At 33.6% G+C, this 17,909-nt stretch overlaps 1 protein-coding gene across 6 annotated transcripts in view; it reads left to right on the top strand.

Moving 5' to 3' along the window:
* The first annotated feature begins 2,652 nt into the window (after positions 1-2,652).
* The window catches only part of LOC100159515, a 383,802-nt gene continuing 368,545 nt past the window's right edge, over positions 2,653-17,909 (top strand). For 3 of the 6 annotated variants that reach the window (XM_016801133.2, XM_029487768.1, XM_029487767.1), the window contains exons 1-2: positions 2,653-3,066; positions 14,053-14,094. The gene's annotated coding sequence lies outside the window, so the exon portion shown is untranslated. Of the gene's footprint in view, positions 3,284-14,052; positions 14,095-17,909 lie in introns of all 6 variants that reach the window. The other 3 variants (XM_029487770.1, XM_029487769.1, XM_016801134.2) reach the window with 3 other exon arrangements.

Here is a 17,909-nt window from a genome sequence, read left to right as displayed (position 1 = left end):
TTTTCTATTCGCAGGCAGTGCTAACGTCTATGAAATACACATGCACACCTTTTTTTTTTTATTATTATTATAAAACCGATCAGAACAATATTAGTTATTTCATCTTTCAGGTCATTCTGGTACACCTTGCGTACGGGTACGCTTTTAAAGCCAAACCACTCTACGTGTGTAGCAAGGTATGACACAAGTTAGTCGTTGCAGCGTTTGTTTTCGGGATTTCGTATTATATCATATTACGATTTCGCGGCTGCAGTGTCAACGTAATTATCTTGCGCAGAAACGATTTATGGCCAATGTCGGACAATATGTAATTATAATAAATCCAACACTGGCGGTGACGTGACCGAGGCGTCGTCTCCGTTACGTCGATTTATCCCGAACCGGGCCGCCCACGCACATGCCATTATACAGTTGTTGGGTTTACCGTGTCCGCGATGCCATGCACTCTTCAGAGCAAGTGGGGTTATAAATCGCTGGACTGCGCCAAAGCGGCGTTTACGAGCGGGTTGATATTATTGTTATTATATTATCTTGGCCCGTTTTGGTGTCGGTTTTATTTCGAGCAGTTTTCAAAACCATGTTGTTCTTTTTCGAAACGCTCGTTTCGGAAAAACCACCATCGTCACATATATAACATTAATATTCAAACGCACAAGTATTATACGAGTTTTTGATTTACTGCCGCGGGGGGTTCCACCGTACACATTGTTGTGGCACACGCGCGCTGTAACGGTTACACGTCATTATATTGTACGGTATGATCAGAGCCGTGCCGAAGGAGGGAGGGGGGGGGTGGCAAACGGGGAAAGCGCCATGGGCGGCAAAAGTTGTAACATTTTAAAGGCCAACAAATGTTTAACTATGTGTATGTTTAATATAAGGGCTCCGATGAAATTTAGCGCGGCGCCGAGTACAATTTTCTACGCAATATTATCGTCTAAAAATAAATAACAATAATAATGCAAAATAAAATACTCTAAAACCCTAACGCAAGCAGACTATGATGCGCGGTAACGGGTTGCGACGAGACATCTGCAAGTCTGGTGCAAATCTCAGATCTGCCAGTCATCGTAATTTATTATATTTTTTCGATTTCGACTATGACGAGAGTCGATAACCGTCAAATCTCTGTCCAGATAGGTAAACGCGGTTTGCATTGACACAAAAAAGCTGGGTAGTGGGTCTTGCAGGGCCTCGGCAATAATATTGTAAAAGTCCTCTTGACAATAATTCGGAAACGAACGATACTAATAGTATAGCAGTCTATGTATATTGTATACAGATCGTTAGAGCATGGCATTGAGACGATACAATTATTATGGAACAGTTTAGTAGTTGTAGGTACCAATACGATGGATAATTGTTTACATTTTATGATATTATATTATTCGATTGAAGTATCTCAATTGAAACGCCATTGTTACACCCACGTATCCGCTTGAAATATATAGTAGATAGGTACTTACGCGTAAATTTCACTATAAACTCGTTTTCGCAAGCTCCGACAATTTAGTCGACTGTGTGCGAAGCATGACAAATCAAACAAACCAAAAGTCCTTCCTATCGTTATTGTAATATACTGTATAGGTATAGTCGACATACACATCAAACGCGCTTTAGACGAGAGAGTAATAAATGATTTTGCCGTCGTTCGGAAATGATTGTATAAAGACCTATGCTTCACCAGGGTAATTTTTCCACTGTTACTTATCGCGACCGTTTTGGAAAAGCATTCGTCGAAAAAAAACAATTATACACCTCAGACGGTGCAATTAGTGTGTTTACGACATAAATTCATATTTTTTTTTGTTTACTACCCATCAGTGAATAGTTTACAATGTGCACAATAACATAGCTATGAGAAAAATAGTCTCGTGACGATCTCTGCGTGCGGGTTACAACTTTCAAGTGTATCACATCCGTGCGCGTTCGGTTAGAACAACGCCGCCAACAATTATTATTGAACAATTTTCTGGCGTTCGTGACAGATCACAGTTTAAGGCGTTTTCGGCGGGGTATGGCTTCGAGTTTTGAATACGAAATCACATCGGCGGCTGCAAGATCGGACGCTGTGGCAGGAGAAGTATTATATCGGTTAACGTTACCGTGGCTCGGGTAGGTTATTACGCGACTACGCGACGTTATATTATTGCCATCAAAAATTAATGTGCTATAACGCACCTCTTCAAGCGCTTCAGACACGGCGTATTCGGGTGGGTGGCGGGTTACAAATTTCAAACGTATCACGCATTCGTTCGATTAGAACAACGCCGCCAACGATTATTGTTGAACAATCCGCCGAAAAAATTGCGTTCGCGACAGACCACCATTTTAGGCCTTTTTGGCGGGCTATGGTTTCGAGTTCCACGGCGGTGGTTGTTGCGAAATCAGACTCTGTGGCAGGGGAAGTATATTATACCGGTTAACGTTACCGGGGTTTGGGTAGGTTATTACGCGACTACGCGAAGTTATATTATTGCCGTCAAAAACTGGGGTGCTGGAACGCGCCTTTTCCAGAAGTCACCTCCCCCCCGCGCCAGACCGAGGCATATTCGGGGGGGGGGGGTGGCGACACGGTGGTGGCGCTGTCACGCCGCCGTGCCGTGTGTGCCGGCGGCCGACGGGATCGACGGCGCGCACTACAGGCGCCCGCTTCTTCGGCGGTCCAGTCGGTGGTCGGCAGACAACGCGCGACATTGTCTATCGACGAGCGTGTTTTCGCCGCACTCGAACGGTGTGCATCGTCCGAAGTCGTCTCGCGATCCGGTAACGCTACAGCGGGTTTTTGGACCGATAAATTTCAGCAAAATAATTAATTGATAATAATAATCGCAGGCACAACAGCGGACAGTGCGGTGTCCCCCGAGTTGGTTCTCACAATAATAATTAGTACATGATATTATTATTGTTGTTATATTTAAATATCGTAACGCGCGCGCGGCGATCGAACGGTGAAAATATACGAAAATAAATATTGTGATAGTAATAATATTATTATATTGTCGTCTGCGTGAATCGCGCGCCCCGCGGTCGAGGGTACCGTTCTTCGCGTCCAACTGTGAACAGGTGAAGGAGCTTGCTATTTTCATATTTACCCGTCCAAAATCCGTTGCCCATTGTTATCACCCTCTTACACACCTCCAGTTCGTTTTTTTACAAGTTTTTTTTTTTATTTTGTTTCCTCCGATATTCAACGCTTGTATTTATTTTTTCGCGTGTTTTCAAATCGGCCAACCGTTAAAAATGATGTCGACGTGGAAAAATCCACTTGCAAATATTATAGGTATGTGCGATAATGATATTATGTAGGTGTACAGTATTATTTCGAACGTTTCATTATTACAACAGTATAACAGTATGTGCATATTTTTTTCCGCGCAGTAGTGAAATTCATTATAAAAATAACGTTATTTTTTTTCTCTGAAACGTCCAACAAACAACACGTATGTATACCTACCTATAACATGGTATTGTATTAATATTATATATTTTTTTTCTTTTCGGTTTACACGTTAATAATTTAATGAAATTTTTAATAATTTTAATAACATTTTGTTTGTTGTATCAACCATGTTGTTACCACGCGTTTTTATTTACGCATTTTATTCAAAAAAAGTTATTTTCGAATTAAATTATAATTTCATAGTTGCGTAAATACAGCGTTGACGGCCCTTGAAAACTTTCAACTGATACGGATAAATTGTGTCCCGTCATATAAACCATACAATGTATGGTAGGTATTGGGTTATATGTTATATAATCATATAACATTTATTTAATATCAAAATATGCGTTTTATCGTAATAAATAGATTTACGTAGTGTGTATACAAACGGTTCTAAGTTGTTATAGCTTTTGAAAAATTAAGCTATGTAAATATTAACGGCTCTTGAAATGCGTGTTTCGTTAAACCGACATCCATTAAAAAATATTTTGATAGATATATGTTATGTTCCAATTAAAAATGTTCAACATTATAGTAGCGTAAAACTGTAATTTAATCGGATCGTAGATTTTAGTTTACTGATTATTATAAACACTTAAGGTGTACGATGAATTCGAGCATAGAAAAATCATATTCCATGGATATATTTTCATCCATATTTTTAAAGCAAAGAGAAAGACTGTAATATTGGTTTAACAGTGACGTGTTAAAAAAAAACAAACAATAGTGTGTCGACGATCAATTTTTTCTGGTGGTAAATATGTTTCTGGTCTTTCATGTAGCAAATTCAATCGATTGGAAATAATTGGACCAAGTCGGTACTTTGGGTTTGTTAATATCGGAAAAAGTCCATTATTTGGCAAGAAAAAAATAGGTGAAATTCGCGATAAAATCTGATTGTATTTTTTTTTTGTAATTTTTTTTATAACTTAAAAGGAGTGGCTGTAATGTACAAGAAGTCTGAAGTTGGCTACTTTGTCCTATCAACTTAAAAATACCACCAAATAATTTCAAATAATCACAAATTGAGTGTTGTGGCAAATTTAAAATTATTTTTTTTGATAGAAAACTTCGGGGCTTTATCCCCATATTGCTAAACATTATAATATGTCACGTAATCCCCTAGGATGATTTATCCAACATTTTTTCTATGTTTGAGTACTCTGACCTTTAATTTTTTTTCCATGGCATAATATATAAAACAGCAAATGATTTTTAAAAATAATTTTTTATATAAGTAATAGGGAATTATTACAATTAGTGTTTTTAGATTAATTTAAAAAAATAACATTAATAAATGATACGTTTTTAATAATTATAATATTTAAACAACTGTGAAAGCATAAGAAAACTTGAAAAAAAATAAATTAAAAACAATAATCGTTATTTTCTTGGTTTACGCTTATCCCATTTCAGCCTAATTGTTGTAGGTAGTTCATTGCATTTTATGGGAAAACATTTTATCCACATTTTTATCACTTTTAAGTAACAGAAGTACCTAATTTATAAATGAATGTTTAATTTAAAGAAAACAAAAACATTTGAAAATACAATATAAATATTTATTACACTTGAATGGTTATAGAAATACAATATATTTGATGGATCAATAATAAGAACGACAATCTGAGTACTAAATTTAAAATTTTTTAATCACCGATTTTAAATTTTATGTTAGTAATTAAAGTGGCTTCAAGATAATTTATGAAATCTTATATTGATATAACGATGTGATTCAGGTTCTACAAATAAACGTCCCACGCTGCTCCTCAGATTTAGGTATTACTGGTGTCATACAATGTATGTCTCTACATTAAAAATATACCTATTGGTATTTTTTTTTTTGCCAGATGAAGTATATATATGTTTTTATTATACAGAGTGGACCACTGAAACGGCCGATTTTGAAAGTAGATTTTCTGAATAGTAATTAAGATAAGAATTCTCAATAATATTATTAATAGTTCTAAGACAACATGCCATTTAGTAAACATGGAACAGTGGAGTGGTAAGCAACCTGCTTATGCGATAAAATTGTTTTACAAAAATAATGACAGTTACGTAGCCGCACAGCGTGCATTTCGTCTTCATTTTAACCTTAAACGCCATGATTCGGTACCATCGGCTAAGGCTATTTAAATATGGATAACCGACTTTGAAGAAACGGGTTCAGCATTAAAAAAGAAGCCTGCACGACAAAAAACCATTCGCACACCTGAAAACGTCACTGCTGTCAGAGCCGCTCTCGTAAAGAGTCCGAAACGTTCTGCACGAAAACATGCGTTATCGTTAAATTTATTCAGTAGAAGTCTACGTCGGATTTTACACAGCCACCTAAAATTTCACCCATATAAGGTGCAATTGGTTCAAGAATTAAAACCTGTAGATCACTATAGCCGCATACATTTTTGTCGGGAAATGCTAACCCGAATGGACCAGAACGAAAACTATATTCAAAATGTTTGGATGTCTGATGAAGCACATTTCCATCTTGATGGTTTTGTGAATAAGCAAAATTGTCGTTATTCGTCTGAAAAAAATCCTCGCCAACTTCATCAAATAAATGGCAAGTTATGTACTTCATTGTAATAAATAATAATTAATTTTTATTCGTTTTTTATTTTATAATTTGTCTTAGAAAATCGGCCGTTATAGTGCCCCACCTTGTATTATGTTGATCCATATAATATGTATTGACATATTAAATGAACGTACCGTGGTATAGGAACATAATTTATTTATTGATGTGTATGAATAATAAATTATAGATATAATCCTTAAAAACTTCAATCATCGGTTAGTTGTGGAATTTTTTTGTTCAACACTCAGTGTAGGATAGTATTATCATACACATAGGTATTTTGAATGCAAAGATAAATCGATGCATTCGACAACACCGGATTTCATGGAGTGGTTTATACCATGGTATTCATATAGATTCTATACAAATTCTATTATTGAATAGTTTTTAAATTGTAAAACTACTTACTAATATAAATAATTGATAATTGAAGTAATAGAACAATTTTATCGTTAAAATTGAATATTGTGGTGATGAATATTTATGAACATTCTATTAAAATATATTGAAAAGTCATAATATTCGAAGCATCAAATTCTATTGTACATCGGGTACAATAGGTACGTTTAAAACACAAACAACGTATATATCATAATATTATGACATATATTTTATAAAAAATCATTTTAGTATTACTTCCAATAGCACAACAATTTGATGGCTATAATGTTATTAATCTTTAAGCTGGGATTTAGGACTTCATAGCAGCAGCAGCAGCAGCAGCAGCAGTAGCAGTAGTAAAAAAACTACATGACGTGACGAGTGTGGCGAAAATTCCGAAAAGTTGTTACAGTAGAACAATACGATTTTTGAGAAATGCGCTAAGTTTTAAATGTCTCGTCATCGCGAAACTAAATATTATTGATTTATCTCTTGTAAACTTATGTAGGTACATATGTCGTGATATTATATATCGTCGCACGTCACGTGTGCAATATTATATAGCATCGTAGTTTGACGTTTCCACGCCGAAAACGAGTGGAGGCGGCGCTCCAGTGTCGCAACACAATATTATAAATAAGGGTCGTATTGTGGCGATATTGTTATCGTACATCTATAATTCGATGTCATAATAATATTATTATAATAAGCGATTTCCGCGCCCGTTCGTCGGTATATGTGTATAGGTTTAATGATGATTACGATGGAGACGATAATAATAATAATAATAATAACAATAACAATAATTATAATACGTTATCATAGTTAAACGGCACGGAGCCTAACGCGATAATAATAATATAATTATATATCATCGCGTCGATATTGTGTACAGCACATAATAATAATAATAATAATAATAATAATATAATAATATATTATTATTGTGTTATTATTACGGCGGCGGTGGTGGTCATATCGTCACACGCGTTCTCCTTCCCCCACAATGTCGTGGGGCAAATAATAATAATAGTTATTATTATAATATATTTCGCGTACCGAAATTGACCAGAAGCTGTGCTAAAACTATTGCCCGGCTATTACTATAATACACACACCCATATTATATACACCTTCGCGGCTTCATACATTATAATATATATATGCGTGGGTGTGTGGGTCTGTGTGTGGGTACTCGTATATTGTACACATATTATACGCAGTGGTACATATATAATATAATATACCTATACATATATATATATACACACACACAGCGTATTACACACTTCCTCGTTATTCATCCCTTACGTATATATATATATATATATATTATATCGTTGTAATCTGCAAATGGATCCGGGGTGTACGTACATGTATCGCTTGGCCGTTTTCTTAAGCTCGCCAACTAAATTATTTAGTATACCGACCGGGTCATCTGCGGCCCGTATAATACAATATAATATCGTGTCGCCGATAAACGCGCGACGACCAGAACGGCGGTGTCGTTATTAATAATAACAATAGGTAATGGCAATAATAATATAATATAATATTGTTATTGATATTAATGTTACCATTATTATTATCGTCGTCGTCGTCGTCATTATTGTCATTGTTGCGTATTACCCGGGTGCATCGCCGTTATATTATATTAATTATCACCACGAGATAAATAGATAATTTACATACCTATACTAACGGTTGTAATATAGTGTTTTTCAGTATACCCGCATCTCATTCACCTCCGGCCAGTGGCGGAAACAGATTTTTTTGTCTCAATGGGACGAGCTGGGGCCATTGATTTAAAGGGAGGACCAGTGGTGTAACAAAATTCGCCTTACCTATCGGGTGGTAACAACTTACGATTACAGGTTAATAAAAAATAAAGGTCACTATGGAGTGTAATACCAGCTAATTTCTAAAACTTCAATAATCCTCTTCGTCTTCGCTATGTTACTGAGTAAAGCCATAATATATCCACCAATTTGCAACACTTCTTGAGAAAAATATAACATATGTTTTCTAAATTACAGTATATAATAATACCTTATAATATTTAATAATATATAAAATTAATGAAAGTGCAAATGGTTAAGTGAGTTCGGCCGAGAAGATTTTAAGGTGGGCCGCGACCCACCCTGGCCCATCACTACCCTCCGGCCCAGGTCGTATAGTTGTCCACTTCTGTGTGGTTGATTTTCGTCCGTATTATATAATATGTCTATGCATATTATGGATATCATCGACAGCCGATAAGAAGTGGAGCGAAATAGCGGACGGTATAAGTAAAGAGCGGGGAACGCGTATCGAAAAACCGTGATGACACCTATCTATTTTGTCATGCCGTTTATAATAATATAATATTATACGAGGTACCAATGACGTCACGGGGAGGGCCTGCATGGGATTTTGTTTCTCGTGATAGTTATAATCATTATAATATCGTCGACGACACGAAAAAACGTCCCATGTGCAAAAACCCGAATTTTCAGGAGACGAAAAAAAGGTTTTGAGTAAAAAAATCAGATAGGCAATTATTTCATAAACGATTAATATTGCACTGTGTTATAAAGGTATACTGTGTTGTAAATAGGCAACACTGATAGGATAATATTTATTTGTTATATTTCATTAATTCCACGATGCAGATAGCGCATAGGAGATTTTATCCATATTTGGCTTATGTTTTCCCGAACCCACGGATACCAAAACCTCAAAATCATAAATTTGGCACACAGGAGGTTCTTTCGTGTCGACGACGATATTATAGCCACGAGTCTAGTTTACCGCGCCAAGGCATTAAGCCGCATTCCGACGACTGGTGTACTTGGCCGATATTTGGCACCGGCGGTTGATTCAGCCATGTCGTCCGATCGGCATATAAAATTATTTGTCACTGGTGCCATTCCGAGGATTGTCGGACGTCGAAATTGATGTGACACAAGTCGAAGGAACGTACTTGTACCACTGATCCCACAATTGGTTAGACCGGTAGACCAGGAAAAACAAGAGTATACACATATATGCTAACTTTGGTCCAAATGTTCCAAAGTCAGTATAGGTATTATTAATTAACAATAATATATTATAATATAAGAGTTTTTTTATTGTACATTGTTGTAATTATTTTTTTTTGTCTAAAAAAAAGACAATGTTTAAAACATGCACGAGTTTCAAATCGATTATTGATTGATCAACAATTTTCGATAGAAATCTACGTACTACTTATTAGTTATTTTACATTATGGTACTTATATTTTTATATTCTAGTATATTCAAAATCAACTTTTATGGTTAGATAAATGATTAATACATTAACAAAAAGGTTAAAAGGATAACGGGAGCGACTCTGTAATAGACTATGTTAATTGTTCAAGTAGGTAACTCAGTGATTTGGTAGAATTAATATTGCTAGAGTTATATTGACGTAATCACGTAATGCGTTAGAACAATTTTTTTTCTGCGAAAAGTTGCTTTCTATTAGCTTGATTATTAATTCAAGTTCAGAATCCATAAAAACGTCTACAACATTAATAATTCGATAAATTACCCGTACGTTTAATAGGAAAGGGTTTAAAAATCGATCTTTTAGTCACTGCTGTGTAATAGAGATCATAATAATATATTCTTTCTAGTTTCTAAAAAAAAAAATGTTTAATAAAATGTTCTTAGTTGGTCTTGTTCAGAAAGTGACGGCGTGTACTAGATGGTACTATTTTTTTCAATAATATTATGAAATTTAGTTGATTCCTTTAACACTGTCATGCGCAACGATTCTTTTAATCCAATCATTGTATTTTAGACTAGGTACAGCGCCATTAAATGAAATTATATTTTAAGAGGAAAATGCAAAATAAAAGTTATACACCAAAACAACATAACTATTGAAATGGCCTTTGAAACACATCTTTTTCAAACTCAAAATTGCACGTTTGCAGCAGAGCTTTTGCGATGTGTTATTAACGCCTCGACAATTACGTGTAACGCGCAAAATCGCGAGCAGATGACTTTACTGAAATAAAATCTATTCGTACCGACGTAAAAAAGAGTTGCCGTATTGATTTCGGACTTACATTTTAATATTATTATGGTTAGGAATATTAATACAATGATACTATACGGATCTAATTATTATTATTATTATTATTGTTGTTGTTATTATTTCCGAAAACGATTTTCATACACCTCCGTTTGTTTCGATAAAAAAACAAAGTCGTTTGTATTGATATACCTCTGCAATGACCCCATAAACGATAAAAAATTAATATCATTAATAATATCAAATGTTTTATCTTTGGTCCATAAAAATTATCATAATAATATTTTAACAATCTACTATAACACTGCGTATAGTAATAATAAAGTAGGTATAGATACATAACATAGTAAGAAACACTGAGAAAAAAAATGTTTTAATTAACCTTAATTCACATTATTTTGGAAACGCACTTTTTTTGCTTATTTATTTTTTTTAAGAAAAATAACGAGAGGCGAAAACTTTGAATTTCCACTATATATTTATACAAACATTTTCTCGGCGGTATTATGACCATCATGGAAAAAAAATAGATATAATTTTTTACCATTATTTACAAACCTATGAAGTTTGTTTTAGAATTTTTTTTTACATCTCGAGATGCGTTCACGTTATGCTTTTAATAGATTACATTTTTAATTTAAATTAAAAGATAATTAGGTTTTTGTCAATGATGGTTAAAAGTCTCAAAAAACAGCCGTGTTATTTATTTTAACATACATTATAATATATAAAATTGTTTCGCGTTAATTTTTCTCAAATCACTAAGTATATACATACTACACACTATATTATACAATATATACATAACCCATCTCATTTGCGTTTCGTATTGTTTTTAGTTTTATTTTGCTCCTACACTTCAATAATCACTTTATGGTTTATAGAACAGAGGGTTTCCATTCAAATCCGTCCAAATTAAATTTAATACGTTCGTTTCGTTATCGTACAAGTTATTTTACGTTCTAAATAGGTACTTCAATTTTAAAAAATCTTAATATTGAAAATCGAAGCCTACCCAACGGAATCACGTACATTTTGATTTGTATCGAGCTCGGCGATAATTTAACAGTGCTGTTGCTATTGTTTAAATGCAATAAACGTATAAGGTACTATTGAGTATACCTATACAAACGTTCATATTTCGTAAACATTATGATACGTATTATATTATCTTTATGAATTAAAACATTACATTTTTTAGTGGTCATAAATTATTATCATATAAACTCGTGTTACCAGTATAGATACATTTAAAAATGTAACGTATACGCTATATTGCTATATTATAATTTAAATGTATTTTATTATAACTATCAAATAACACGTACGCTACACGATCGGAAACGATCGTGGAGATTCTTCACTTGTAATTCGTATTAATACGACGTACTATTTTTTTAATTTATTTTATTTCAATGAATTTTACAGTCACTTACGATAAGAATAACGCACATACAATAAATTGTTTAGTCGATATAGTTTCGGTTTTAATTTTGATGTTCTCCGTGCTACTTTCTTTCAAGTCCCATATTTGATTACCGGGGACGGTTTTGGAGGACTTTGCAGAAATTAATGGATTTCTGTTAAAGCGATTGATTGGGCGTAGAATCTCCTGTAGCGTTTGTAACGTACATCGTGCTACAGTTATCAGACGTAGACAGATCGATTTTAATGTTTCAATAGTGCGAAGGCTTAATGCTTTGATTACACCCCATATTTGTACTCTGAAATCCATACCTACTGGTCTTATAACAATTGTTTAATAATATTTTTTTGATTTTACTAACGCGCGTATTTGATGATGATGATATAATAATAAAAATAAGCAACAATAATAATTAGCAACAAAGGGTACAAGTTATAGAGAACAAAATAATATAATTGAGTTGATTATTTTTCTTTTTGTCTTTTGATGCTCTTCATCTCCACCTTACATGTTGTTTAAGATAATTCCTATAGGTATTTTGTGAATGATTTATTTGAGATCGGATTGTTTTCATATTTTATATTTTGTGAACAGTATTTCATGTCTAAGCTAAAGTTAACTTGTATAATAATTTTTTTTTTCAATTATTTTGATTTCAATTTACGTCCATTATAATGGCATGCACCTGTCATCTGTTTTAAAGTTGATTTATGTTTAATTAGATTTTTTGTCATGGCACGATAAAATTATGATAGACGGCAAAGGCTGTTCAGTTGTACGTAAATTAATGCTCATTTGTACATACATATTTTCAGTTTTCACTATCGCAGTATATTATTATATTACAATTTAAATTTGCCCTACACGGTATTTAGAACGATTTAAAAAAGTCTAAAACAAAGTTTTATAGCGACGGCCAATTATATATAATATCTGGCTTCTAAATTATGACGTTTAAAAAGCTTCGTAATCTATTAATTAATATATAATATACTTTATAGCATATATAGATATATACCGTAATATAAGTATGAAATATTTATGAGAGTTATTTAATTACGTGTTAAATTTCTGTATTATTCTCGGATTATGAATTCATTTAATGTAATCTTTGTTGGATTATGTAGGATTCAAAACTAGCAAACTTCAGCTACTGCTTACTGTATTTTAATTTTGAACGATAATTTACTATAAAAAGTTAAAACCCGAAGATAACTAACTTTATCAAACTATCGTGGGAACATTTGTAGTGCTCGAATTGGATTTTGGTATATTTCGAGATTGGAGATCCAATAACAATAACTCACAATAAACCAGTGATAGGACTATAAGGGTTTGTTTGCACGTGAATTGGCCAGTATATAGACATTGAAAATGCGATCAGATATAAGTTTTTGTACGCTGGCTTTATTCAAAAGAGTCCGCATTCAATTATAGTAGTGTCCGACGAAGATATGTGGCCACTGACTTGGAGTTTATAAATCTGTGGTTGCAATTTATATCCCAACCATTACCTATTTACGTATACGCAAGACTTCTAGACAAAACCAATGTGACCGAAAACTTATTTAGTCCAAATTATAATTGTTTTAAGAATAATATACGGCTTTGTAGTTTAAATTTCAAACCTAAAATATTTGCCTCGTTTTTAGTGCCTATAATATATAATATATATTATATATATTATCTGTTATAGTTTCAAGTTTTATCATTTGTAAAACTATAATATCAAACTATAATTAACACACTCGTTGTACTTATAAACGTTATTTCAGTTGACGATTATTTCAATTATTTTTAAAATACAATATTATTATAGGTGTTCTGTTTTTTTTTTTTTTAGTAACATAAAATGTGTGTATGACATCAATTGAACGGTGATATACTAAACGTACCCATGTTTCAGTCTTAATCGCTTCAGTTGAATCGAGTAAATAAACGTAGGTATACAATCATAACTATTACGAATTGCCTCTAAATTGTATTCGTCATTATTATACACATTAGGTGCATTCATACCGTATAGGGGCATGGAGCAATGATCTTGTTAAACTATAATACATATTATGATTTATCACAATGTGTATTTATACGTGTGAGACGTATTATAAGTACAGCGTAATAAAATATTATAATTGCTTACATTATATATTTAATGTTTTTTTTTTCTTTTCCAGATAAACACTGTATGCAGAGGATACGCATAGAGGTATGCTACGGTGAGTGTACAAAGTTGTTGTTTCATAAAAGCTTGCTACTAATGAAAAAAAGATGAACGTAAATGTTAATGAGTAGATCTTCAATTAAAACGTTTGTTTATTTTGTTCTCCGTTTTACTTAAATAAAACGTTAATAACACTTTAACGACGACTGAGATAAAAAAGAAAAGAAACAATGCTACAAGATTCAACGGCTTAAAGAAATTGAGATATTTTCATAGGTAAAATTGTTTTAATTAACTTATTTCGTGAGTAAAATTCGATGCACGATAAACCATAATATGTTTGCTAATATTTGAACTATTATCGAGGTATATGCAGTGTTGGGTAAGTTACTTTTAAAAAGTAATTAAGTTACTTTACTCGTTACTCAAATAAAATTGTAATGAAATTACTTTACTTTTCAGATAGAAAAGCAACTCATTACTTTCTCGTTACAAAAATAATTTTTTTTTTTTTTGATTTCTTGGCAATTATCTTTTTCAGGCAAATTGAACAAGCAAATTCTTTATAAAACCTGTATACATAGTTAATAGACCATATAAAATTTAGTCTTCCACACAAGCTATATTCATAGGAAATCTATTTAAAGTAATAATGCATTTAATTAACTGTTCTTGTGATTTACGGTGCAATTAGACATTTCAAATATCAAAACCATTGAAAACTGAATTGGGCCGAGTTAAAATTAAATGTATATACATATTAGATTGTTAAACATAATAATACCCGCATTATACATATATTTTTTTTCAATTCGCAATAAGGTAGGTACTTAATAATTCGAAACTGTAACGCGTTATTCTATAGAAATTACTTTTCAAAATTAATTTCCATTACATTTTCGTTACTTTGAAATAAATTCTAATTAAATTACGTAACGCGTTACAAGCAAAGTAACGCCATTACAGTAACGCGTTATTTTCGTTACGTTACTACCCAACACTGGGTATATTATGTAATAACATTATATATAAGACGATAGGTACTACTAAAATAATTCCAATTCTATGATAATAATTTGTCTTTTGTTTTTAAGTTTTTTTTTTATAACCATAGCAGTTTTAACGTATTGTTGATACTATATATATATTTTTTTGCTGCAATGAGAACCATATTTAAGCATATTATATCATTGTTAAGCCAAAATAAAAGGAAATCTCCACTTTCAGAAAAAATATATGTACTACGCTAAAAATATATTTTTACCCTTATAATACAATATCAATATTATGTCAATACATTAATATTTTGTACTCTCTGCACAAAGTAAATTACACAATTAATGCACAACCTAAATAAAAAATGTATAATGTCTAAAACCCATACATACTTCGATAATATATTAATCACATCCTGTGTTATTAGAACACATTTTTCAAAATAAAACCACGCATAATGGAAGTATCAAAATATGTTATGGTATGTGATACAAATAGTGCAGTGCGTGACTGCATTTATTTAATGAGGAAAACATCCTATATGACTTGCATTCCTTAGTTCTGTATTATTATAATATGGTATAGCTATGGTATATTCGTAGCTTTTGTCTTTCACCCCACCGAAATAACACACCCCACACGATTATATACCATTATTGTCGATCATAGCAATACAACATATAATAATAACGCTGAAAATTTAGCACACTACCTATATTCGTAGAATCTATATGACCGCATAATAATAATATTATACGAATACAGAATACTATACTAAGCGACTATAATAATGCGCCGTGGTGATAGGTACTATTGTTCGTAACATATGTCACGTGAATATTTTATCAAGGTTTTAATTGATCCAAACCTGTAGGTACGATGAACACGAATAAATTACCCGTGAATATGGATTAAATTCTTAATGACAAACCACTCGAACTATATTATAGTATCGTATGGTATATTATTTGGTCGGTAATATATACTTATACCTACAATGCGAACACGACGTGAATAATATTTGGTGCGCGTTCTACCTTTACGATCTGGCGTGTAATTGTCGTCATAAAGAGGGCGGCGAGTTTCGTCGGGCCGGAAGTGATTATATTACAGTGCGAATGCTCGTATTGCCTCGCGAGGTGTTTCTTAGAAAACTTCGTCGCACCGTACGGTATAATAAGTACCCTCGCCGATGGATACCTATACACGATAACCCGGTATACGGTTGAAAGCCGTGTCGGTTTTGAGACTGGTGCGGAAAAAACACACGGCGACGACCCTATACTGTATATTGCAGCTGATCCGTCGTAATTAAAATCCAGAGAATGGTGACGAATCGCAGATAATATTGTGTATTAAAATTGTATTGCGCTCAGCTGTGCATACCAAGCTTATACCGTGGTTACCAGCGTTCGGAGAACCACGGGCTTATATAATATAGGACCCTCGCACTATAATAAGGCGATTCGCTGATGAGTACATTCGTGCGGACGGACCCGTCTGGAAAGTTGTTATACGCAGACACGTATCGAAGCGATCGGGTGAGGTTTAATACCTGCGAGGTCCGCTCGCGATAAACGTGGTCGAAGCTGTCCCGTCGACCACACACCTAGTTATATACCGCAACAGTGTTACGGTACACTCAGTTTTTTCGTTTTACGCGACCGCGCTGGTCGCGGCCATTCGATTTCGTTTTCTAGTTGTTTCCCCTCGTTATTATAGTGACCAGGGACGGATAGGGTAGTGGCCTTGCTCCCCCTTCAGACACATTTTTTTATAAATATAAATAACAGATAAACAAAAGCTAAAATTTTTTTCACATTGTCGCTTTTCATATTAAATAATCAATAATTTATTTATCACATTGGTTACCTAGATATATCTACTATTGTGACAACATTTTTAAATTAAGAATAGAGGATAATATTTCATTATAATAATTGTATTTGTGTTGTAAAAAAATTGTTGCCCCTCCCCAGATCTTTGCTCTGGATCCGTGCCTGATAGCGGCTAGCGTCTAAAAGTGCATAAATATATAAATAAATGTTTATACTGTAATTTAGAACGCGAATCACGCGATATACAACGAACTGTTTTCGCGTCACCGTGCACATAATATGCGTATATATACAGCGCGCTTCAATAAGAAAAAAAAATCAACGGATTTTAATTTCGAGGGTTTTTTTTATACTCGGTCAGCTTATCAGGATATAATATGTATGTCGACACGGGCTATTATTTCGCGAGAAATCCGAAGGAATACAATTTATTCACGAATTTATTGTGACCAGAATATTGTGGTCTCCCACGAATCGTAGGTAAGTGATCTTAGGGGTACACCGCTGGACTTTTTTCTTCGGGCCCATGTCAAAGCTCGTGTCTACTGCGAATGGTGACCGCAAGAGTCATCGGAGAACTCGAGGACGGAATTCGTCGCGTCATCGGAAGGAACTCGACCCGGCTGAGATGATGTGTCAGCGAGTGATTGCCAATCTTGTGACCAGAACTGAAACTTAACAGAGTAGCCGAGCCGAAAATAATACGTCCGGTATTATATTTCGTGTACCCATACATATAGAATGGAGGTTATGCTATACGAGCTGCTGCTGCTGCTGTATGACCAGCTTCGTCCACGGGAAAATATGAATAATTAATGTAAAATATACGGCATTATATCTGTATATTTCGATTTCAAAGCACCTTAGCATAGATCTCATTGGTGTATTTCTGAAAGTGGTTCAAACTACTCTCCGAACTTTTCTGATATCTCTAAGAAGTATAAAGAACAATATCTGAAATGTTCGTCAAAATAGGTCGAATAATTTTTTAGTTTATATAGGCAACAGACACGTATAGAAGAATCAATTTATAAAT

The sequence above is a fragment of the Acyrthosiphon pisum genome, chromosome A1 (assembly GCF_005508785.2).
Source record: "Acyrthosiphon pisum isolate AL4f chromosome A1, pea_aphid_22Mar2018_4r6ur, whole genome shotgun sequence".
NCBI lineage: Eukaryota > Metazoa > Arthropoda > Insecta > Hemiptera > Aphididae > Acyrthosiphon > Acyrthosiphon pisum.
The sequence above is the reverse complement of the archived record's forward strand: the minus strand, read 5'-3'. Positions and strand labels throughout refer to the sequence as shown.